Source organism: Protopterus annectens, chromosome 2.part1 (assembly GCF_019279795.1).
Source record: "Protopterus annectens isolate FY-2018-M chromosome 2.part1, PAN1.0, whole genome shotgun sequence".
Lineage (NCBI taxonomy): Eukaryota > Metazoa > Chordata > Ceratodontiformes > Protopteridae > Protopterus > Protopterus annectens.
In genome coordinates this window covers 1957712704-1957739673 of record NC_056729.1, presented here as the reverse complement: position 1 = coordinate 1957739673, position 26970 = coordinate 1957712704, and the positions used below count along the sequence as shown (strand labels likewise).

The following is a 26970-nucleotide window of genomic DNA, read 5'->3' as shown; positions in this document are numbered from 1 at the left end:
GTGGTGATGGTCAGGTTGACAGATGAGATCAGACAGGAGGCCCCGTGGACTATGATGTTTGCAGATGACATTGTGATCTGTAGTGAGAGTAGGTTGAGGAGACTCTGGAGAGGTGGAGATATGCTCTAGAGAGCAGAGGAATGAAGGTCAGCAGGGCTAAGACAGAATATATGTGTGTAAATGAGAGGGAGGGTAGAGGAATGGTGAGGATGCAGGGAGTACAGTTGGTAAAGGTGGACGAGTTTAAGTACTTGGGATCAACAGTTCAGAGTAATGGTGAATGTGGAAGAGAGGTGAAGAAGAGAGTACAGGCAGGGTGGAATGGGTGGAGAAGAGTGTCAGGAGTGATTTGTGACAGATGGGTACCAGTAAGAGTGAAAGGGAAGGTCTACAAGAGGGTAGTGAGACCAGCTATGTTATATGGGTTGGAGACAGTGGCATTGACAAAAGGCAGGAGTCAGAGCTGGATGTGGCAGAGTTAAAGATGTTAAGATTTGCACTCTGTGTGACTAGGATGGATAGGATTAGGAATCAGTATATTAGAGGGTCAGCTCATGTTGGACAGTTTGGAGACAAAGCAAGAGAAACGAGATTGCGTTGGTTTGGACATGTGCTGAGGAGGGATGATGGGTATATTGGGAAAAAGATGCTAAGGATGGAGCTGCCAGGTAAGAGGAATAGAGGAAGGCCTAAGATAAGGTTTATGGACGTGGTGAGAGAGGACATGCAGGCGGTTGGTGTGACAGAGCAAGATGCAGAGGATAGGAATAAATGGAAAGAGATGATCCGCTGTGGCGACCCCTAATGGGAAAAGCCGAAAGAGAATGATGATGATGATGATCTCAGAGTTGACAGCCTTCTTCCTTTTGTTCTACATGTAATGTCAAAAACCTTGTTTAAATTTGTAAGCTCTTGTGGTAGCTATCATATTATACTGCTTTTAATTATGGCCACATTTATGCTTTGTGCTTATGTGTTATGATTTTTAGAATGTGATCTGGCTCCATACTCCTGATGAATAGCTCAATGTCTCCAGAATTTTCTAACAGGTAGATGAAATAAATTAAATGTCTGCTTTTCCATTGCCTACAAATCTTGCTAAGAGTTCTGCAGAGTTTGTAAGCAAAATCCAAGGTTCATTGTCAAAGAAAGTTACAATCTCATGATGAAATAGTGACTAATAGATAGTAATACTTGCACCATACTTGATGAAAATGGAAGTACTACAAAAATAATTATTTTAGGTATTTTTGTATAAGTAACAATATTGGCTAAGGCTCTTGCCATCCCCATAGTGCCTTTTTTAGGCAAGGCTCAAAAGACAAACCCACCTCCATAGACAACACAAGGAAAAAGAAACTAAGGGTAATGCTGCTCAATGCCAGAAGTCTAAACCTCAAGATGCACGCACTCGAGGCTCTCCTCAGTATGGAGAATATCGATATCTGTGCAGTAACAGAAACCTGGTTCAAGGCTCCCGAGAGCACCCCAGCACTACCAGATTATACCTCATACCATGCTTTTTGGCCCCAAAACTTGGACCGAACCACAAAAGGAGGGGGAGTATCCATATTCATCAAAGATACCCACACCTCCAGGTTAGTGGCACTGCATGAAGCATCGGAGACCATCCATGTGCAACTAACAGTGGCAAAACTGCCTTTCATTTTGTAGTCTGCTACGGACCACCCTCCCAAACTCAGAAACCCCACTCAGCTTTCCTGAGAACACTGGAGAATATGAAGGTCTCTCCAAACACCATCATATTGGGTGACTTCAACTACCCAAACATAGACTGGGAGCACTACTCAAGCCCCAACACCCTCGTCCAACGGTTCCTAGAATTTATAAACTCAAATGCTATGGAACAACTGGTCACCACTCCCACAAAAGGGGAAAACATATTGGACCTGATCATCACTGACATGGGGACTCTATGTTCCATACCAGAGGTATACCCCTCATTGGTAAGATCTGACCATAAATTAACCTCACTGGCCATTCATATCCCATCCCCACCCCCAGCCAAGGAAACCACGGTGAAGAACTTCTCAAAAGCAAACTTCACACTTCTCAAAACCAAGGTGGAATCCTTCAAAGCCCCCGGGCCAATGGAAAATACTGCCCAAACCGCAGAATCCTTTACAAACGCATTCTATGGACACCTACAGGAATGCATGGATCATACTATCCCAAATAAAGCCAAGACTCACTCCTCCAAAGGCAGGAGACCTGTCTGGTGGACCCCAGCCATAAATAAGCTATACAACAGAAGGAGGAAGCTACTACATGATAGAGCAAAATCCCAAAAAGGGAAGGCATCTCTGATCAGTACTAGCAAGAAACTACGATCACGCATAAAATTATCTAAGGCCAGCTTCAAAAGAAAAATTGCACAAGACGCTAAAGATAATCACAAGGCCTTCTTTAGTTATGTCAGGAACCTGGGTGGCAACTCCCAGATATGCTCTGAGTTAGTGCAAAATGACAAAAAATACACTGAACCCACAGACATTGCCAACATCCTGGCAGACAGGTTCAGTGCAAACTTCTCCCCTTCCCCAAAAGAGCAAATGTCTATCCCAATAGAGTGTAGCCTCCCTGACATCACAGATGCATGGGTGAGAGCTGCCCTCTCCAAAGCAAAAAACACAGCATCAATGGGACCGGACGGTGTCCTGGGCTGCTTCTTACATGAGCTCCAAGAAGAACTGAACCCTCACATAAAGTCACTGTTCAATCTCAGCCTTACTACAGGATATGTACCAAAGCAATGGTGTACAGCAACAGTGGTCCCACTCCACAAAGGTGGTGCCACATCGGACCCCAGAAACTATCGCCCTATAAGCCTGACTAGCCTGGTCTGCAAAGCTATGGAGCGTATCATCATGGAACTCATAAACAAAGACATTGGGAACCTCCAAACACTGGATCCTACCCAATTTGGCTTTATTAAGGGCAGATCTTGCCTCTTGAATCTGGTTGACTTCTTTGAAACAGTCACCAAGGCCATAGACGAAGGGAAGGTAGTCCACACAGCCTACCTGGACCTCGCAAAATTCATCAACACAATACCCCACTCGGGCATCATAAATAAGCTCACCAGCTTAAATATAACCCCTATGCCACAAGATGGGTTGCAAACTGGCTCAGGGATAGAACCCACATGGTCAGAATTGCAGGTGCCATGTCAGACTCTAAACCAGTTACAAGTGGCGACCCACAAGGCTCAGTCCTGGGACCTCTCTTGTTCGGTATATATTTCTGCGAGGTACAGGCTAACATGGCAGGACTATGGCTGACCAAGTTCACAGATGACTGCAAACTGGGTGCCGTAATCGACTCTCTGACTGACACAAGCATCCTCCAAGAGGGTCTCACAGAAACGGATAACTGGTGCCAGCGCCATGGCCTAAAGCTAAATGCCATAAAGTGCATAGTCATCCCCTTTGGGAAAAACAAAGTGCCCACAAATTACCAAATAGGTGGTAATCCATTAAGTACGGAAGAAGTAATTAGGGATTTGGGGATCCAAGTAGATAGCAATCTCTCCTTTGAAAATCACGTTGCCAAAGTGGTTAGAAAGACCTTCTATATAGCCCACCTTATCATGAAAGGGTTCACATCTAGATCAAGAGAGGTCATTGTGCCCCTCTACTCATCACTTATCAGGCCCATAATTGAATACAATGCCCCATTTGGGATGTACCATACCCGACACCTGCAGCAACTGGAGAGACCCCAAAAGTACCTCACTGAGAGGATCAAGGGACTCAAACAGATGCCCTACGCAGTTAGGCTAAAGAAACTCCAGCTCTACTCAGTTGCTTACTGCCTACTCAGAGGCAATCTATGCCTGATGTATAAAGCCATGTCCAAACAAGAATTAATGGACATGCTCCACCTCAGGAAATCTAAATCCCTTAGAGCTACATGCTCCAGGCACTTAAACCTCAGCACAGTAATAAATAGGACATACTGGAGGGACAGATTCATATCCCAGAGGCTCCCCTCACTCTGGAACAAAATCCCAATCCATGTTAGGCAGAGCCCCTCAATGACCCTCTTCAAGAGAAATCTTGATGAGTGGATGGAAGATCGTAGGTTTACCCCTGGGATCTCTTCTGTGTCCCTACTAGACAGAGGCACAGTAAACTAACCGTAAAAGGGCTATTTTCTGTGACCTACTATACAGAGGCACAGTCAACTAATCTAAAAGGGTGGCGAAAGCCAAACACACTCTGGCTAGGCTTATAAATGCCCTAGGGCAGATAGCCTAGTATCAACCTATAAACCTATAACAAGAACTAAATCCTGCAGTACACTGGATAGGACTTATTTATTAGTATTCAAAAACAAACAGTCCAAAAGAGCTGAAAAATAAAAAAAAAAAAACAACTGGAAACATTGGTGTAAATATCCATGCTTTACTGTTGATTCTGGTACCTCGGCTTACACAAGCCTTCCAAGGAATAAATTCACCATCTGGGATACCATATTATAATAGACTCTCAATTATCCAATTAACATCTTATAGAATTAAGAGCATTCAACTCACTTGGTGAATTAAACAAAATTAAACAAAAGACAAGTCTTCTCAATTTATCCATCAGTTAATATCTTAAAAAAACAAAAATCTAATACATTACAAAAACTTTCATAGAAAAATGCAAGTATTTTATGAAACCAATTTCTCTACTCAAAACATGCAAACATTTCATAGGAAAACACATCAAGGGCTATCAGAATAACTTAATCTTCCAATGGCAATGAAAGCCGCATAGGGGAAGGTCCTCCTTAAGAAAACCGGGTTCTACCTCTCGCATATCGTGGGATTCATCTCTTCCTTGTCGGAAGCAAACTCTGGTTTCAAGAAAAACGTTTCCTTTGAAGATGTAAGGAAGAACGGAGCTCAGCAGGGCCAACATATTACTCAAGAGAGTGGGTTACATTCCAGCCCACAGGAGAAAAACAAAAGAGGTCGGAGATGGCAGAATAAAAGAAAATGACTTTGAGACTATTAATTTAAATCATGATGTATTGTTCACAAGGGATGGTTGCACTAAGAGGTACGTAGGTAACAAAATTTTTTCTAACAAAGTCGTTATTAATTCTGGGAATAATAATCATGTTGATTCATTTAGTAGCTTTGCATCGATTATTTCTGTGCAGCAATATGAAAAGAATGATTTGAACATCATTAATTTGTCTGATTTAAACATTGATATGTGCATGCACAATGTTTTTCTAAAGGGCATGAAGTTTATTCCCACTTTTCTTCCCACTCTGGGAGATATTTTACCAGAAGTGAGTTGTTTTTGTAGAAAGTTGAACTTAAGAGTCTTTCATGGTAAGAAATCACAACAGAGGGATGAAGGTGTCAGTTGTGATTCAGACTCATTAATGAATTTATCCATCTATGAGAATGAATTTTGTGAATTTTTCACAGATGAAATTGGTCTGAATGAGGTTAATGAAGCACAGCTATCTGATTGTTTGGGAGGGGGGTTTTCTACTGGATATGGCAAACCTGTCATTCCCAGTGTTCCTCACTTTAGTTCTTTCTGTCCCCCTAAAACTTCTGCAGCCATTAATTTGTTTGAGAAAACTTTGTGCAAACAAATACAGCTTGAATACCAGAATTTCTGCAAGGGGAGAAGAAAGTATAATTTAAACAAAAAGGAATGGGAGGCAGTGCAATATTTATGTAGTAAAAATGATATTTATGTTTACACACAGGCTGACAAGGGAGGCAACTGGGTCATTATGACAAAAGAAAAATATATCCAAATGGCCCAGGTTTTGTTGTTGGATGAAAACGTGTATGAAAAACTACCTGCTTGTCCCTTAGATAGTTTTAATGGTGATCTTTTGGATTTGTTGGAGCGAGGCGAAAGATTAGGGTTCTTTACCCCACCAGGATGTGAAGAAATTATTTGTGAAACATCCAAAGCATGCCAAGTTTTTTGTAATCCCAAAGGTACATAAGGATTTAGTGAACCCACCTGATAGCCCTATTGTGTCTGGGGTGGGTGCATATTTGCAAAACCTTGGGATTTTCTTGGATGCACATTTGAAGAGTAACATGCTGAAGGTTCTCTCACATATTAGAAATAGTAAAGATTTTTCAGACATAGTGGGTGGCATGCCGTGGCGAGAAGATTATTGGGCATGCATCGATGTTAAATCATTATATACTTACATTAGTATTAAGTGGGGAATTGAGGCATGTGCGAAAATAACGGGGGAGGGCCCAAAAACTTTCTTTGTCCTGCAGTTGTTAAAATTTGAGTTGACTCACAACTTTTTGTGTTTGAAAATCAATATTACTTACAGAAGTCAGGTACGACTATGGGGGCGGTGTTCGTACCCTCATACATGATCATCTTTATGTTTTTTTTTGAAAATAGATATTTTTATTGCAGTGATTTTTTCAAGCACCATGTGGTGGTTTTTAAACTTTACATTGATGATTTGGTATTCATTTGTCAAGGTGATGAAAATGAATTTTGTAAGTTTGTAGATGAGTTGCATCGCAATGAATTTGGTCTGGAGTTTACGTATAGAACACATAGAAGAATCATGCAGTTTCTGGATGTGGAATATTTTGTGGATGATAATAGGGTCTCTTATAAACCCTTTACTAAAGCAACTGCAGTGAATAATTTTCTAAGAGCAGACAGTATGCATCCCACTCATCTGTTGAAGTCACTTCCCTATGGGGAATTCAAATGTATTAGCAATAATACATTTGATAAATTGCAGATAAAAAGGGAATTTGTTATAGTAAGAGTAAAGTTGTTGAAAAGAGGGTATTCCTTGACAGTTCTGGATGAGTCTGGAAAGAAAGCCACCGGCAGTATGCAGATGCCAGGTCCACTTACATCTGGAAGGAAAACTGGGATAACAGTAGGGACTTGGAAGCTGAGGGAAGTAGTGGAAGACATATTTTTTGTTAATAAATATTCTGACTTCTCTTCGGTTATCCAAGAGTTGGTTACTTGTTTTGGGCCTATGGTTAAGCAGGATAAGATTACTTTCTCCTTCAGTAGAACAGTAAACCATTTGAGCATACGGGATCATGTAAGGGTACTTTTCCTTGCGGTAAATGTAAGGTATGCAGCAAGGTAAAAAATCTAAATGGAGAAAGAATTAATGGTCGAATTCATAGGTCCCGTGGCCATTTCAGCTGTAATACTTCTGGGGTTGTATATATCTTGGGATGTGATTGTGAACCATCTTTGTGGTATATTGGCCAGACCAAAAGACCAGTTAAAAGAAGAATAATAGAACATATGGGGGACATTAGGAATTCTGGAATGGAGAGCCCAATAGCCCTACATTTTCACAAAGAACACGGGGGGGGGTCATGGATAGTTTAGTTTTTAGTGTATTAGTGAAAGGGTTTGAGAAACAGGGTTTTGATTTGATGTGGGCTTTGTTAAGAATGGAGATCAGATATATCATCAATTTTAATACCCTGTGGCCTAATGGTTTGAATATGGAATTGGATCTGAACGTGTGATTGTGTCTCAGATTACTGTACTTTTGGTTGCATAATAGTGTCAGTTTATGTTTTTACACTGATTTTCTATGAAATGTTTACATGTTTTGAGTAGAGAATTTGGTTTCATAAAATACTTGCATTTTTCTATGAAAGGTTTTGTAATGTATTAGATTTTTGTTTTTTTAAGATATTTTTGTAAAAGGAATTTTGTATTAACTGATGGATAAATTGAAAAGACTTGTCATTTGTTTAATTCTCCAAGTGAGTTGAATGTTCTTAATTGTATAAAATGTCAAATGCATAATTGAGTCTAATATAATATGGTATCCCAGATGGTGAATTTATTCCTTGGAAGTCTTGTGTAAGCTGAGGTACCAGAATCATCAGTAAAGCGTAGATATTTACACCAGTGTTTCTGTTTTTTTTTGTTTTGTTTTCTTATTTATTAGTACTAAGTAACAAGTATATTGTTACAATGCTGCAGTTTACTGGACAGGATTTATTTATTAGTAGTAAGTAACAAATATATTGTTACAATGCTGCAGTGCACTAGATAAAATTTATTTATTAGTACTAAGTAACAAATACATTGTTACTACGCTGTAGTATACTGGATAGGATTTATTAATTAGTAGCAAGTAACAAATATATTGTTAAAATGCTGCAGTATACTAGATAGGATTTATTTATTAGTACTAAGTAGCAAATACATTGTTACTCCGCTGCAGTATAATGGATAGCAAGTAACAAATACATGATTACAATGCTGCAGCATGTTGGATTGGATTTATTTGTTAGTACTAAATAACAAGTATATTGTTCCAATGCTGCAGTACACTGGATAGAATTTATGCATCATTTTATAGGCATGAAATTAGCACAACCTCAGAGTACTATGTGGTTAACTCAATTGCTTGGTCACACAATATGCAAAGGATGGATGAGGGAATCAAACCCAGGACTAAAGAATACTGTTTATTAGCAGCTTACAACCTTACTCCACTGAGGTAAAGTACTATACACTGGTAGAGAATAAGTGGGACTGGGACTGAAAGAAAAAAAGTATTTCTACTTATTACCTATGACATCACACCTGGACAACAGTGTCTAAATTCTTCGAACTTACAAAAGGAAGGTTGTAGATTATGTAATGCAGGGCACAAAAAAAATCATCTACATTATTAGAAATAAATCCTCTAAAATCTGGCTTAAAGCCAAACCAGTTTTTTCACACCACATGATGCCTTAAAGGAAAGTAGTAGCAAGATTTGTGGGTTCCTACAGACATAATAGGTTCAAAGGTTCATAGAAGTTTACTAGGTTAACGGGCCTAGAGACCTTACAGGCCTAGCCATATTTATCCTGAGTTTCAATTACCGGTAGTTAGGCGAGTGAAGTTCGTAAGGGTCTATGGTAGTGAATAATGACTTACTCTGTCCAGCAGGGACATGGGTGCCACCCATCCATTGATCAAGGTTGTGTTTGAAGGGGGTCAAGGAGGTGCTCTGTTTCACATGAACTGGAAGTTTGTTCTAGAGATGTGGCACTCTCTGGGTGATATATCTGTCTCTCCAGCATGACCTATTCATGTCAGAGGCTAGATTAAGATCCCTGGAGCGAGTGACTCTCATACAATTTGATTTACAAGCATGTAGTGTTTTCATCAGGGCCAGGTCAGAGACCGCCCTGTAAGCCAGGCACATGTGACCCCTTAGGAACCTGTAGGATACAGAATACAGTGACGGGGCTTTCAGTCTTTCCGCATAAGACTTGTTTTGTGTAACCTGTAATTTCTTGGTAAGAAACCTCTGTGGTCTTTCTAATTGTTGCAGGTGTCTGCTGAGGGACCTGCAAAAGGGAGCATTGTACTCAATTATTGGTCTAAATTTAGTATAACTCCATATCTCTGTCAACATCTCAGCAAGCAGGGCCATATTAATAAAGAATATCCTCCTTAAAGATGTTTACATGATGAAGACTTCAAACATATTTCTAAAGCTCCTAGCCCTCCCTAGAAAACCTCAACTACAAATGTCATTGTATGGATTTCTAACAGGAAGGACTGGATACAGATTTCCAGTTCTTAGCAGCCAGTGTTTACAGATTAGAACTAAGGATTAGTAAAAGAATGAAATATCCCCTCTGCAAACTGTATTTTTCTATGAAATGGGCTATCTCATAGTGCTTTTTGTTTTTGTCAACATGACTTCACAAGCCCAGTTCAATATCCCATACCTAACAAAAGCTAGGTTTTTAGGAGTTGGCATGAAACCAGAGAGGTTTGACATTAGGATGGCGCCTGTGTCTATAAACTCCATCAAGCTAGAAGTGATTACAGAAAGACTTCATAGACAGCTGCTGCAGAACTGATAACCATATTTTCTTGGTTAAAATAGGGCTAGAAGTTTCTTTACAGGTCTGAATGGGCCTTAACAATACTCTTTGCTCTAGATGGAATGCAGAGATGTAATTGCTGAACTACACCTAGTAAAAGCACCAATGATCTCAATTTCCACAACAGAACCCTGGCAGTTTTCCCTTTACAGTTTGATGAACAAACCAAATACCAATGTTCCCAGTCTGTGAAGATTCCTTTGAGAAATAAGTTACAGATGTTCAGCTTGTCAGTTTGCATCTTGAAGTTATGAGTACCATGGCTGCCTTGAGTGTGCTGAATAAGCAGAGCACAGCTGCTCACCTCTACACAATACAGTAGTCTCACAGTCTTCTTGTAATGACATATGACTACCTACTACCTTGACTGTTAATGTAAACCATTATGACCACAATGTCCATTTTTACAAATGTCCTCTCTTCCAAACGGGGATGAAGTTTATCTGCTTAAAACATATATGGCATCTTATGGTCCCAGTGATCACTTGGATAACATGTCTCTATGTTCCTATGAATGGTCTGCAATCGTGTCATCCATTATCTCTCCCTTTTTGTTATAGCCAAGCACAAATCTGGACTATGTCTGGACATATCCTCCATTACTGTACAGAAGTATTTGGGATAGCAAGTTGGAATTCCTTGGCTGGTCCCTAGATGCCATTACACATGAGATAACCATCAATCCCAATTCTTCTACATCAAAGGTGAAAGAAAGACCAGACAGATCAAGTCATCTATATAATAACTGTGTGGTATCAGAAGATACCACTATGTGACCCACGTATAAAGCCTCACTAAGGGGGCCATCAGGTGGCAGATGCCATCAGTTCTGTAGTTATAAGAATGTCTGTGGCTGACACTGCCAAACACAAATTAATCTGAAGAAGGAGTGTGGATGGGAAGAATCCTCTCCTGGGATAGGACGACTTGTCAAAGTGTGGACTCTATAATCAGATTCAGGAAATAAATACCTGATTCAGAATGAGTTGGCACTTATCCTATTTCAGTGACTTTTACTAGTCCTGGAACAGATTCAGATATGTGTTCTGATTGGATGACAGGTCCTTCTGTGATGGGGCTGAGATAATACAGTCAACAGCATAAGGGAAATGTAGCTGCTTCTTCTCTAAACAGAAACAGTTACTGTGCATAAGCTCTTGGTAAAAATGCAAGGTACCAAGGACACCCCAAAGGACAATATCTAAAACTAATATGTGCTGCCCATTAACGGCAGTTCAGAAATTTTTCTCAGGATGAATGGGTCAAAATATGGTGAAAGACAATATACATGTCTGTGGCACACAGACAGCATTCCAGTTTCAAAATTTAATATCCAGAATGTGCCATACATAAAAGTGTTTATGGCCCTCTAATCCAGAACAGCGTGAAAGAAAGATGATCCTTAGAAATAGCCACCCCTTCTAATCAAGTACCAGTTTCAATGCACTTTTCTGAAGCACTGCACAAACTTCTGAAAGTAAGACAGGCAACTGTTTGTATGAAGACAGAAATTTGCAGTGAAGCCTGAGTAGTGTGTTCAGCCATTATTTTGGTCAAGTAGTTGACATAGCAAAGAATTCTAGAAATGATTCTCACATTTTTACAGATGCAAGGAAAACTTACCTTTGACCACCTGCTACTAGTTTCAAGTGAAGTGATCTGGGAGAATACAAAACCTGTGGGCAAGGTTGCTGGGAAGAACAGACTGCCATCCTTGGGTCGTTAACTGCAGTTTGAGTTGTGACAGCTGTTGCATAAATTGCATATACTGTTTTTGAATTGATGTCAGAACTTGCTTCCAGGTTTGGAAACTTTTAGATGGACTAAGTGAGACTTTCCAAGAATGTTGCGGTTCGTGAACAAACCTGGATTACTAGCCCATATACCTTAATTTCTGTGACTTTCTGTCTAATCTCTGTCTAATCTCCAATGTTAAGCCATCTACCAAGTATGTTACAAGTTATCAATGTTTTCATCAGTCTCTTAATAAAACAGCAAGCTTCAGTAATATAAATCTCTGATATGTGTGCACAAAAACTAGTCAGTACTCTTCGCTTTGTCTCTTTGTATAGGGAAAGTGCTCTTCACTACCCTTTCCCTTCCCTGCCCAGCATTCCTAGCAGGTTGTGGCACACTCACTGTGCCAAGGCACTGCATTTAGATGCCACCTTTACATTATGTATTGCTGTTTCTGGTACTCCTAACAGTGGCACTACTTTGATCACAGCCCATGCTGGGAGGTCCCGCTGGCAGCTATAGTATGCATGGTGGTAGTGTTTGCTGAGGTTGCATGGAACCCTGGCACCTGAGGGCAAGCAACAATAATTAAAAGTTCCACAAAATTAGAGTCAGGCTTGTTTCAGGGCTCCTAACATGAGAAGAAGATTGTTAACCTGACAAACTGCAATCCTTTTGTTCCATTTAAGGAAAAAAGTTAATCACAGTAAAATACTACATCTGTGATTCACAACATTGCCCTTACTTTGTGATTCTAGTGGAAGGCAAGCAGTCTTGCTGCAGGGATTCTCCTACATCTGTCTGGTACTGTGTTATCTACACTGGTGGGTGGTGGGTCATAAGAGCAAAACTAACTGAAAAGGCCTTGAATAGGTTTCTCAGGCTTTACTCTAATGAGGACATCCTGTTACTCTGACCTCACATATTTGGGAGGAGGTAGATACTCCACAGTCATGAACATCTTCCACACAGATTTGCCAGACATATTTTTCCTTCAACGGTTTCTGCATCTGGACCATTGGATTTAATGTGGGTTTATGCTCCTAAGTTCCATGCACATCTAGGGTTTGGTCCCCTCGTAATTCTAGTGGAAGGCAAGCAGTCTTGCTGCAGGGATTCTCCTACATCTGTCTGACACTGTGTTATCTACACTGGTGGATGGTGGGGTCATAAGAGCAAAACTAACTGAAAAGGACTTGAATAGGTTTCTCAGGCTTTACTCTAATGAGGACATCCTGTTACGCTGACCTCACATATTTGGGAGGAGGTAGATACTCCACAGTCATGAACCTCTTCCACACAGATTTGCCAGATATATTTTTCCTTCAACGGTTTCTGCATCTGGACCATTGGATTTAATGTGGGTTTATGCTCCTAAGTTCCATGCACATCTAGAGTTTGGTCCCCTCCCTCCTGTTTAACTGGGAGTGACTTTTAGGATGATATTTGAGGTCACAACAGATTATCACTCCTTTCCCTTCAGTGTCATAGGTCAACTGGATTATCAGGTGATGGTATACTTAGGCCTTCCTAACTCTGTTGTTCTTTCCGTCTCCCTAGGTTAAAGACACATTGTCATCACCAGACATCAACTACCACACCATTCCTAGCCACAAGCAATCAGTCTTTCACAAATGCTTTGTATCTCTGAAAGCTGCTACCGTCCACAGCTTAGTACTGTAGGTTTAATGTATTCTGCAGTCTTACACGTATATTAGGTGCTTAGCTTCTCATAGCTGTAATGCACATCACCGTTCCCCCTGTACTTCCACTTTTTCCTTCCTTCCACACACTAGTGAACGATACTTCTTATCATCCGCTATTCTCCTATTCCATAGTCAACTATCGTTTCCCACTCTCTACTACTATCTAACTGCATCTACCTAGGTGCTCTCTAAAATATTATTACAGCTAAACACCTACTACAATCAAATTGCCAAATTTGCCACTGGTGCCCCCTACTGAACCCACCGCTGTCATTCCCTAAAACAACTTGACTGGCTTGAATTCCCTAATCTCCTAACCTTCCATCAACTTTCCTTTGATCACAAACTCCTTCTGCTTCCAGATTCCTTCTGCTTCCAGATAAAACTGCAGCACTAGCCAGTCTACTACAACTACAAACTAATACTAGACAACTTTGCTCTAGTAATAAAAAGCTTCTCAAGGTGTCCAAAAGCAATAACATTGCCGGGACTCTCTTTACCCTAATTACATGGGTAAAATCTGGAACTCCCTATCTTCTGCTGTTATCTCAGCAAACACAAAGGTTAAATTTAAAAGACTCCTCAAAGAACACCTAAAACTTACAACGGATATGTTCTTGCTCCTCACCAGGTTGACATCCCCAACGTCACTTACCCTCTAACCCTTTCTCTTCCTCCCCATCTCCAATATTCCACCAAGAGGATCTATAGCTCTCTTAACTTCTAGCTTCCTCACAATACCACCTTTAGATCTTGCCCCTTAACTAGTATCTACATAGATAGTCACACCACAACACTAAGTCACTCTTTTTTCAAACCTTTTAAAAGTATTCTTTCTTTCTTCCTATATCCTTACACCTACTTTTCCCTGCTTTCTCATTTATCCTTACTCCCCTCCCCACCTTTAACTGCACACATTAATATATATATATATATATATATATATATATATATATATATATATATATCTATAGAGCACCATATCTCTTCAACTCTTCTAAAATAGAACTATTTTCTTATAAATACCTATATACAACAAAACCTTCACCTACCTTGCTAAACACATCCAACAATCACAGAAGTTCTTACAGTCACCCTTCCAGAAAAAGTCAGAACTGCAATTTAGTGGGGACCTACGTCCAAAACCCAGCCAAAAAGGTAATCAACAAGGTTCCAACAGCGCACAACAAGCAAAACAATCCTCAAACCACACTAACAGTTTACCTTGCACCAACATACCCCAAAATGGTTCAAATGTACTCCTCAATATTAATATCAGGAGCTTATTCAATAAAATACATGAGTTACACGCTACCCTCTCCCAGTATAACCCTGACATTGTAGTCTTAACAGAAACCTGGCTCAAAGCACACATAGACAATAAAAAAATTTTACCCCCTGGCTACAACATCCTAAGACAAGACAGAATACAAAAGCGAGGTGGCGGTGTAGCTGTAATATATAAAAACACAATAAATGTGAGCAATTACAAGTAAACCCCTCTAAGTAAATAATACTGAACTGCTAGCCTCCTGTCTAGAAATCAACCATAATAAACACATTGCCTTACTATCAGTATACATCCCACCCAGCAATAAACCCTCCATAGCTGAAAACCTACTATCCTGAGCATCCACCACATTTAGCCAAGAAACAATTACAGTAGGGGATCTCAATATCGATTGGCAAATGTGTTGCTCAAATAATCCCTAAAACTACATAAACTTGCATGGATTTACTCAGATGATAAACAAACCAATTAGGGAGGACAAACACAGCAATAAGCAGTCTATTTTTGGCTGGATCCTAACAAACCCTCACTAATCTATCAGTCATGTTATCTCCCAAACAGCCTAAGCGACCATCTGCCAACCTACATCCTGAGAAACTGTAATAATCCTAACAAAACTGCAAGTTATAAACAAGTGCACAACAAGAGACATTTTTCTATACATGCCTTCAAACCACTTCTTCAGAACTGCAACTGGTCCCCTCAGAAATACCTCCCCACTAGATTGAGCTGTCCAAAATTTCAACAACAAGCTTCTTTTCTAAGAAAATGTTTTTACTAAATTTTCACAAAACATAATCACTACAAAATTTGTAATCAGAAATGTGCATACATATTTAAAAGCAAGAAGAAAACAACCTAATCGTATTAATACAGAAATATTTACAAGAGTATCCATCAGCCTTCTAGTAATTCCTATGGTTGGATGTCTGTTTTTTTGTTTTGTTTGTTTTTTGCTTGACAAATAGTTCTTTAAATGTTGTCCATATATTGAGGGAAGAGATAATTCTTTTTATTCTTGATCTGATTGTAATAATTTCTGGCTGAGTTACTTCGGTTGCTAAACTGATAAATTATTTAAATTATGGAGTAAATTTATTTTTCCAATTTTATGTGATCACTTTTCTTGAGACGGTCTATACAGTCCACAATATGTTATATTTTGTTGTTTTAACACAAATGGGACGAGGAGTATTAAAAATAATTAATGATTTAGATAAAACAAATGTATCTCCAAAAATGCCTGTAAAAACAATTAATATTATTCCTAAAATGAATCAAGACAGTACACTCAAAGAGCATGTGTTGCCAATCTCCTTTAAGTTCTTTCTTGCGTCTCCAACAAAGTTGCTTTTTCTTGTTTAATTCAATTTTATGAGGGGTGAAGAAGGACCTATGTAAAAACTTCCCTGTAAACAAATGCCATCTACGAGATGAAGTAGCATGTTTAGATGACAAAATTAATATTTTTTGTCTTCTTCACTTGGTGGTCTATTATTGATTTGGGAAAAATAGTTCCAATATGTATCATTACATGTTTTAGTTTCCCTCTTTACCACTTTATACAATTTGGACAAGAGACCATGTCCCAAGGAATTTTGCTGCAGTAAAAATATGACACATTCAATCAATTTTGGGACATGATCCCTTAACATTTGCTGCACTGACTTAATTTCCCCTTCTAAACATAGTCTAAAAGATTGTATATCTAACCACATATCTTTATCCAAATCATATTTATTCCTAATGTAATCTGAGTGCAGCTTTTTGTCTTCCATTAACTGAAACCAGTATAACAGATTCTTCTCTTTAAAGACAACCATTGTTTCTAAATCTGAAGTAGGGATATTACTTTGAGTATATGCTATGGGACACAAAATGAAAATTTATTATTTATAAGCCAGATTTCTATATATAAAATTTCTAAAAGTTTTTAATATAGTCAGAATGAAGTAAGAATCACATGTTTGGTGACTTTTACCTATAATGTAATCCTTTAATAACCAAAAATAAACTGTCATTTAAAATAATTATTAGTATATCTATTATAGTTAGAATGCATAAAATGGTTTCCTAAAAATTCTTTTCATCTAGCTATATAAGTTTTTTTGATCCAAAAACATACTGTTTTCATAACTCATGGTAACAAATATAATGATATGTCTGGCAGTCCTATTCCCCCTACTTCCCAGTCCATTATATGGTGATTTAAAGCAATACTTGGCTTATCGGGGAACCAAAGAAATTTCAAAATTAAAGTGTTAAATTCTTTAATACAGGTTTTCATAGGAGGTAATATTAATGTTTGAATAATATACAGGATGTTTGGGAAGATAATCATTTTGATGACAGAGAGTCTTTCTTTCATTGTAATATACAATTTTAATCAATTTGTCCATTAGATTTTTTATCTTTATTATATAATTAGTATCATTATAATTTACTATATCTTTAATATTATCCATTATGGTTATTCCCAATTAATTCATTTTCTTTTCTTTAAAAATATATTTAAGGAACTTATTTTGAATCTTATTCTTATTTATGTTTATCAGTAAAATTTTTGTTTTGTCATCATTAAATGTTAAACCAAATTTTCTTGGAAAAAGATTCATTGGTAAAAAAGGTGCAGATATAAATTTATTATCACTCAATGTCAATAAGAGGTCATCTGCAAACAACTGAATTTTAGAACTTGAATTATCTGTTATTTTAATACATTTTATATCTGTATTTCATCTAATAAAATTAGCAAAAGATTCTATAACTAGGGTAAAAAGCAGAGGTGAAAAAGGACATCCTTGCTTAGTTCCTCTTAATACTTGTATAGAATCAGATGTGAAAGCACCTATTTTGACATACGCAAAGCAAGCTGTATAGAGAAGATTAATAAGATGTGCAAAGTTAAAAGAAAACTTGCATTCTTCCAGAACTAGCAAAAGATATTTCCAGTTGAGTGGGTAAAAAGTACTACTTATACAAAGACTCATTAAAGTTAAGTTCCATTTGTGTTATTTGCATAGTCGATTATTGTAATTATTCTTTTAATATTATCATAGGTGTTTCTATTTAAAATAAGCCCAGTTTGGTCTTCATCAATCATAGAAGGTAGAATGTGTTTTAGTCTATTAGTATGAAATATCATGAGTAGTTTATAATCTACATTTACTAATGAAATGGGTCTGTATGAAGAGCACTGAGAAGGATCCTTGTCAGTTTTTAAAACAGAAGACATAAGGGTATATTTCCAAGATGAAGGAACTTTAGTTAAGTCCTTCACTATAGAAAAAACTAAGCTTGTTTCCTACCTTTCCTGTAACTAGTCTAGTCCAGATACTGTTTGTAAGCTTCTGAACCCCCCAAGCTTTTCTGTGTTGGAGGGAAGCCTTCTAGCCTATCAGTGGGAATGGTAAGCACTAGGTAACCTATCAACCACAAGAGGGGTGGTATCTGGCAAGAAATTGTAGTTTATTGGCCGTTTGGGCAGTTTTTCCATCTCTTTCAACTTCTGGTTTAAAAGCCCGTGTTTGCACTTGTTTCCCACCTTTCCTGTAACTAGTCTAGCCCAGATACAGATTTGCTGTATCCAGGACTGTGTGTAAGCTTCTGAGCCACCCAAGCCTTTCTGTGTTGGAGGGAAGGCTTCTAGCTTATCAGTGGGAGTGGTAAGCACTAGATAGCCTGACTACCAGAAGAGGAGTGGTTTCTGGCTCAGAAATTGTAGTTTATTGGCCATTTGGGCAGTTTTTTCCATCTCTTTCAATTTTCATGTTTTAAAAAGCCAGCGTTTGCACTTTTCCCACCTTTCCTGTAACTAGTCTAGTCCAGATACAGATTTGCTGTATCCAGGACTGTGTGTAAGCTTTTGAGCCCCCCCAAGCCTTTCTGTGTTGGAGGGAAGCCTCTAGCTTATCAGTGAGAGCGGTAGACATTAGGTAGCCTATCTACCACAAGAGGAGTTGTTTCTGGCCCAGAAATTGTAGTTTATTGGCCGTTTGGGCAATTTTTCCATCTCTTTCAACTTTCTGGTTTAAAAGCCCATGTTTGTGCTTGCTTCCCACCTTTCCTGTAATTAGGCTAGTCCAGATACAGATTTGCTCTATCCAGGACTGTTTGTAAGCTTCTGAGGGATGCCAAAGTCTGCTCTTTAATTTTCTCTTAGATCTGCTAGTTCTCTCCTCTCCTACACTTTTACTAGCTTATTAGTCTAGCACTTTACCAGACTTATTGTAGCAATTATTGTAGAACACAAAAGTGCTATCAGCACTAAACATTCTACAAGGAAACAGCTCCATTACATATTATTAATGCCCACCACTCCAGGCATGTCTCAAGGTCAGTTCCCAGTGGTTTCTCCTATTAACCTGGTGAACTTGGGCATCCTGAGGCAATGTAGCAACTGCCTCATGTATACTGACAACCCTCTCCTCTTACCTCTCAACACTTAGACTTGCAAGAGATGCAGTTATATATCCAAATTGGAAGCCACTCACTCTCCAGCCAAGACCAGAATAGCTGGTCAAGAGAAGAAGGTCAACGCTTGCACCACAACACATGGAACACATAGCCTTCCAGAACACACACCAGCACTGCCTTCACATAAAAACACAAACCACACACTCACCTTCGCAGAGGCTCTCAATAAAAATCTACCCAAACAGCAGAGACCTCAAAGGCAGAAATGCACTCGACCACCACAACTCAACACTAATCACGAGACACATAACTCTCCTAAACAGTGTGCCACTCAATCAAAACCCCTAAGGCAAAACAGCATACCCGACACACTGGTCATAGGTGACTCGATAGTGAGGCACACTGATGTCCCACTCACTAGGCTGAATAAGGAGAAAGTAACAGTCAGCTGCCTTTCAGGCACCAGGATCCATTATATAATGCATGCACTCAGGTCCCTCAACAATAGGTACAAATCTGACTCTGTCATTGTACATGTGGGTGTGAATGACCTGAGACGTACCTCCCTGGACTACATGAAATGAGACATGGAGAAGCTCTCGGATTATGTAGTCCAGGCAGGTATGACCCTGGCCCTGAGCAGCATCCTACCATCACCCAGAATGATACCACAGTACAAAGAGAAAATTATTGATTTTAACAATCGGGTAAGTTTCTGGTGTCATTCTAAGGGGATCCAGTATTTGTCTACCTAGGATGACATGATTGACAGACCTCGATGCTTTGCCAGAGATGGCCTGCATCTGTCACCCCTGGGCTTCCGGATACTGGCTAGAGCTCTTGCCACCCCTATAGTGCCTTTTTTAGGTGGTGTTCCAAAGACCAAATTACCACCATAACAGCTACAAACAAATGCAATCTGAGGGTCATGCTGCTAAACGCTATAAGTCTAAATCTCAAAATGCACTTGCTCGAAGCACTCCCTAAAATGGAGAACATCGACATTTGTGCCGTAACAGACGTGGTTCAAGGCAGCAGAAAGCACCTCTGCACTACCAGGCTATAACTCATTCCACACCTTTCGACCCCAGAACATGGACCAAAGCTCCAAAGGCAGTGGTGTTTCCATATTCGTAAAGTAATTGCACACCTCCAAACTTGTAGCCAAACATAACGCATCTGAGATACTTCAGGTGCAGATAGCACTGGATAAGACAACGATTCAGGTTGTAGCCTGCTATAGGTCCAACCATGTCCCAAGACTCACACTCCATGTTCCTAAGCACCCTGGAGAATATTAAGGTCCAACCTAACACTCTCATACTGGGCAACTTCAACTACCCCTCCATTAAATGGGAAAACGACTCATGTACCAATACACTTGCCCAACGTTTCCTGGAATTCATTAATTCCAATGCCCTGGACCAGCTCATTCTTACCCACTAGAGGTAACAGCATCCTTGACCTGGTCATTACTAACATGGGTGGCTGTTGCTCTACACCAATAGTCAACTCCTCCCTGGTTAGATCCAACCACAAACTAATCACCTTGGAAATCCATTGCAATACCCAGATTTACTCTGAGCTATTGCAGAATGGTACATCCTATACCAAGCCAACAGATATTGCCAATATTCTGGCTGACAGATTCAGTGACAACTTTACCCCCTCCAAAGGACCAGTCACAATACCAGTAGATTGACAGGCACCTAGTATTACTGCTGCACAAGTTAAAACAGCACTGTTCAAGACCAAGAATACAGCTTCTATGAGACCTGACAATATCCCTGGCTGTGTTCTACATGAACTACAGAGTGATCTGGCACCTCACCTGTGTGCCCTGTTCAATCACAGCCTCACCTCAGGCATTGTCCCTACCAAATGGCGCACTGCTACAGTCATCCCTCTCCACAAAGGAGGAGCGACTACAGACCCTGGGAACTATCACCCCATTAACCTGATGAGTTTGATATGCAAAGCTATGGAATGCATCATCAAGGACCTAATACACAAGGATATGGAGAATCTCCAAACTCTGGATCCCACACAGTTTGGTTTTATGAAGGGTAGGTCATGCCTGCTCAACTTGGTCAACTTCTTTGAGTCAGTCACCAGAGCTGTGGATGAAGGCAAGGTGGTTCATACAGCCTACCTTGATCTGGCCAAGGCCTTTGATACCATTCCCCACTCAGAAATCATAGAAAAACTCACTAAGCTAGGCATCAACCCCTATATCACAAGGTGGGTTGCAAACTGGCTCACAGGTAGAACCCACAGTGTGAAAGTAGCTGACTCCAAGTCAGACTGCCGACCAGTCACAAGTGGAGTCTCACAGGGTTTGGTCCTGGGTCCCCTCCTGTTTGGTATCTACTTCTCTGAAGTCCAGGCCAACAAAAAGGGACTCTGGCTGGCAAAGTTTGCAGATGTTTGCAAGCTGGGAGCTATTATTAACTCCCCAAGTGATGTTGACATCCTATAGAAAGGCCTCACTGAGACCAGTGACTTGTGTCAGAACCATGGCCTTAAGCTCAATGCCAAAAAAATATGTCGTCATCCCCTTTGTGAAAAACTCGGTTCCCATGAATTATCACATCAATGGTAGTCCACTGAACACAGAAGGTGTTATAAGAGATCTGGGAACACAGGTTGACAGCAACCTCTCTTTTGACCACTACATTGCCACTGTGGTCAGAAAGTCCTTCTATGTGGCACATCTCATTACTAAGGGTTTTGCATCCAGGAAGAAAGAGGTCATTATCTCCCTCTACTCTTCCCTCATTAGGCCAGTCAACGAGTACAATGCCCCATTTGGCATGGACCTCATTAAACACCTGCAACAACTGGAGAGGCCACAAAAGTACCTCACAAAGAGGATCCTAGGCCTTAAACATTTGTCCTATATGGACAGACTTAAAAAAACTTCAACTATTCTCTGTCTCACATCACCTGCTTAGAGGCAATCTCTGTTTGACTTACAAAGACATGTCTGATCCAGCTCTGTTAGAAATGCTACATCTAAAGAAATCCCAATTCCTCCGCGCCACACGCTCCAGAGACCTCAACCTCATTACCACCATCAAAAAAGCATGCTGGAGGGACAGGTTCATAACCCAGAGACTGCCCATGCTATGGAATTGACTTGTCATACATGTCAGGCACAGCACCTCACTGGCCCTCTTCAAGAGAAATCTTGATGAGTGGATGGGAAATAGAAAATTCACCCCAGGGATCACTCCAGTGGCTTTACTCGACAGAGGCAATGGGAACTAAGGTCAGGTGGCACGATGTCAGGGTAATCCTATGGGCTAGGCTTGTAAAGGCTCCCGGGCCATTAGCCAAGTACACACCTATGAACCTATGTAATATGTGTAGGGCTTTTTTAGGTAACAGCTTGTAAAGTTCAGATATAATTCCATCATTACCTGGTTCTTTATTCGACTTCAACTTAGAAATTTGGGCTTGAAGTTCAGACACAGAAATCAGTTTGTCAATTAATTTAATTTGGCCATTTGATAGTTTAGTTTTTATATTTTTTTCTAATAAATGTTCGATTGTTTCCTCTGGATCTATTAGTTTATTATTTTGATTAATTTCATTGTAATAATCTCTGAATTCCTTTAGAATATTTCCTATTTCTGTTACTTTTCTTTCTATGTGAATAGATTTCTTTTATGTGACTAGGTTTACTGAGTAATTTTGTTTTAGTGGCTAGATTGCACATAGATTCAAATGGGAGCAAGAAAAGTGAGAAAAATAAAAAAATAAGGGAGCAATGAAGAACTTTTCCTTTTGCGTTTCCCCTTTCTTCAATCCTTATTTACAAGGAAAGTAACAAGATGTTAAAGCATGTTTGTTTTTCCCCGTTTTGTAAACAAGCATAATTTTAGTTTTATGTAAGCCTTTAACAATAAAGCAAGAAACAATTACATACTCGTTTACAGCATAAATAGAAACTTGACTACAAGCAAGTAGACTACATATGAAAGGCAATTTAACTCTTTTTTTCTGCATTATACTTATTTATTTTACATTTAATTGACAATTTATTTTTATGACTTGGAACCACAACCCCTAATACCTCAAATTCAAAAGAAACTATGGCTACCAATTTAACTCTTTCTTCACCAATTCTATCCTCTCACTTATTAAATACAATCAATAATATTCCTCTTGTCACCCCACCTGTAACCACCAGCATTACCAATATTCCTCTTGTCATCCCACCTGTAACCACCAGCATTACCAACACTACTCTCTTCTTCCAACCTGTCCTGACAGACAAGATAAAAATTGTTTAAATAAACTAAAACCTACATCACTTGCAATTGACCAGCTACCAAATGAATACCTCAAATTGGCAGCTGATGTCATCTGCTACCCTATATCAATACTGATCAATCTATCCATCAATGAACAATACATCCCAAAGATTTGGAAATGTTCATATTTAATCCCTCTATACAAAGAAGAATCATCACTAGAACTCTCTAATTTTAGGTCAATTTCCATTCTATACCACTTTCAAAAATTCTGGAAAAATGTGTCCAGGTTCAACTACTCAACCATCTATTAACAAAAAATCTGCTATCCAGTTCTCAACACAACTTCTGTCCCCAGCATAGCACCTTAACTACACTCTCTTTAGCTTCACCAACACCATACACCAACTCAGAAATGAAGGGAAACCTCTCTCCTCTAACTTTCTACATCTGTCTAAAGCATTTGACACAGTAACCCACCAAAAGCTCTTATGTGAACTTGCCACCCTCAACCTATCTCAGGAAGCCCTCTCCTAGTTTCACAGCTATCTTTCTGATCACCAACAGGCTGTGAAGTGGCAAAAAGATATCTCTTCTCTGCTACCAGTTACTGTTGGTGTCGCACAAAAGTCACTACTAGGCCCACGTCTTTTCTCTATCTTTACAAACATTATACTGCCTCCAACATTGCCACCCTCATCTAATACGCAGGTGACTCCACTGTCATCTGTTCAGCACCCTCTCTGCCACAGCTCGAAGAAATGACCCAAAAATCCTTCTCTGCCATTAACTTCTATCTAAACAACTTCCAACTTATTCTAAATCCCAACAAAACCAAATTAATACTCTTCCAGAACAGCCACAATAAAGCTAATATCTGCAGTCAGCACTTTAGACATCACCTCTTTTAACAACACAATTATTGAACCAATCAAAGAAACAAAGCTATTAGGTGTCACCATTGATAGCAGTCTGAAATATGACAAACATTTAGCACGTTATTAAAAAAGCTCACATCAAATTAGGTTCACTCTATAGAATCAAACATTACCTTGCCAACTACTCCAGACAAGCAATAACCAGGACACACTTTCTATCCACCTTACTATACATCAACATCATCATCATCATCATCAGCTCCCCTTTTCCAATTTTTCTACATGGGGTCAGGGTATCGTGTTAACTGTCACCACCTCTCTCGATTCAGTGCCACACTCTTGCCTTCTTCAACACTCATGCCTGACTGCTGCAGATCTTCTTTCACACAATCCATCCACCTCTTTGCTGGATGTCCTCACTTCCTATTACCTTCTTCATGTCTGTCCCAAATCTTCCTCACCAGATTGTCTTCTGCTTTTTTACACATGTGCCCAAACCACTGTAATCTGTTCTCTTTGATCTTTTTTGCAACTGGAGCTACTTTGGCTTCTGCTCTTATGTCCTCATTTCTTCGTCTGTCCCACAGTGTGCATCCTACCACCTTTCTCAGGCACTTCATTTCCATCACCTCTAGCTTCTTCAGCTGTTCTGCCTTTACTGCCCGGGTTTCTGTACCATACAGTAGTACTGGTCGCATCACTGTCATGTACACCTTACTTTTCAGCTTCTTTGGCATTTTTCTGTCACAGACTACACCTGATACTCTATGCCAGTTGGCTGCAGCCCCTCTGATTCTAGCTTTGACCTCTTCATTCAGACTACCCTTCTCCTCAACTACCCCTCTCAGATAATTGAATCTGTTTATCTGTTCCACTATATTTCCTTCTATCTCTGTCTCTATTCTCAGCATCTTCTGATTTCTCCAATTTGCTGCCATTACCACCATCTTATCTGTGTTTAGTTTCATCCAATGTGCCTTCAGATTTGCACTCCATTCTCCTGTCCTTTGCTGACGTTCTAGCACAGAGTCTACCTGTACTGCCACATCATCTGCATTCAGCAGCTTTGTTGATCCGTCCCCTCCAAACTGTTTGCTAATGTAGTCCATCACCAGTATGAACAGCAGTGGGCTCAGAGCTGAACCCTGATGTACACCCACTCCCACTGGGAACCCGTCTGTGAGGCCGAACGCTATTCGTTCTTGAGTCATTGGGTCCTTGTACATAGCCTGCACTAATTCCACCAATGTTTCTAGGACTTCAAACCACCACAGTACTGCTCAGATCAGCTTTCTTGGGACCTTGTCATATGCTTTCTCCAAGTCTAGAAATGCCCAGTTGGGGCATCTCATCTCCTCATCTCCAGCTTCTTCTCCAGTATCTGTCTCAATGCAAACATCGGGTCAGTTGTGCTGCATCTTGATCTGAATCCAAACTGCTTATCTCTCATATTACATTACATTCTACTAGACACCAGCCCAATATTCACAAACCTCAGAAAAGCAGACCTAAATAGGCTAGAGGCTTGCTACCACAAACTCATCAAATTCATTGCTAACCCTCCCAACAGAACCCATCATTGTGTTGCTCTCCAACAACTAAAATGGTTAGAGCTAACCAACCTCTTATCCGTCAACCAATTTATAGTGACCAATTATGTTATGTACCAACCTAATAAGTGTCCAGCCCTCCACAACTTAGTAAAAACCCACACTAATAATAGACCCCTAAGATACTCTAACAAACTCCTGCTAAAAATCACTAAATCAAACAACAACTTTGGAGACTCTCTTTATACAAATCAAATATCAAAAAATGGAATTCTATACCCCAGAATATTCTCACAATAAAAAAACCCACCTCATTCAAAAATCTACTTAAAACACACCTAAATTACAATTGGACATGCTCCTGCACATCCCCAGGCTAATATGAGTATCATTTCACCATCCTCCATATCTTTCCATCTCTGCTGTTTCCTCTTCACCTCATCCACAGCCCTAAATGTTAATGTCACGGACTTTCTTAATACTCATAACCAAATTTTTCCACTGTACAATTACTTTTGTAGTATCCCATAGCTGTCCATGAATTTTTGAACTATGAGCTGATTATTCTGTATTAATCTAGTAGTGTCTTACTAGTTTCAGTCCTACAAGTTTTTTTGTTTGTTTTTCTCATGTAAATATACTGTGACTAATGTAAGTATTGCATGTTAGTTGTAGTACTATAATTTTTTTTTCTTGTAAAACTGTACACAATTTATAACTATTACTGATTGTCTCCACTCAATGTTGGTTTGTATATATAACATTGTATTGTTTTTCTCTTATATGTGGACCTTTTTTCCCTAGGCATTTACTGAAAAGAGGATACAAAGCCCAGTCGGACAACCCCGGTAAACAAATATCACATAAATAAATGCAATGTGCATAAAGCAGGCTATTCCCTCAGGCTACCTGTCAAATGCCTGTCCTTTCTTCTAGACCTTTTATCTGCATGCCAGAAGCAGCTGTCAGACTCTGTGTAAAAGGTATATGAAGTCTGCCAAAGGAGGTAATTTTTCACTTTACATAACTACTTTTACTGTGATCTGCACTTCTAAAGTCTACTTAGCTCATCTCTCTTACAAATGCATCCTAATGTGAGTGTGCATTATCACAAGAGGTTTAACAGATGGCATGTTGTCCTGCTGGAGTTCAGGGATCTCACTTGTCCTTTGTGCTTAAGAAATAGTGAGTTTCCCAATGCGATAGGCTGGACTCTCAAACTGCTTACAAGA

General features: G+C 39.6%; 1 protein-coding gene across 3 annotated transcripts in view; it reads right to left on the bottom strand.

The window, feature by feature from the left end:
* DST (dystonin) overlaps positions 1-26970 on the bottom strand; it is a 4096730-nt gene that overhangs the window by 1493289 nt on the left and 2576471 nt on the right. The window lies entirely within an intron of this gene.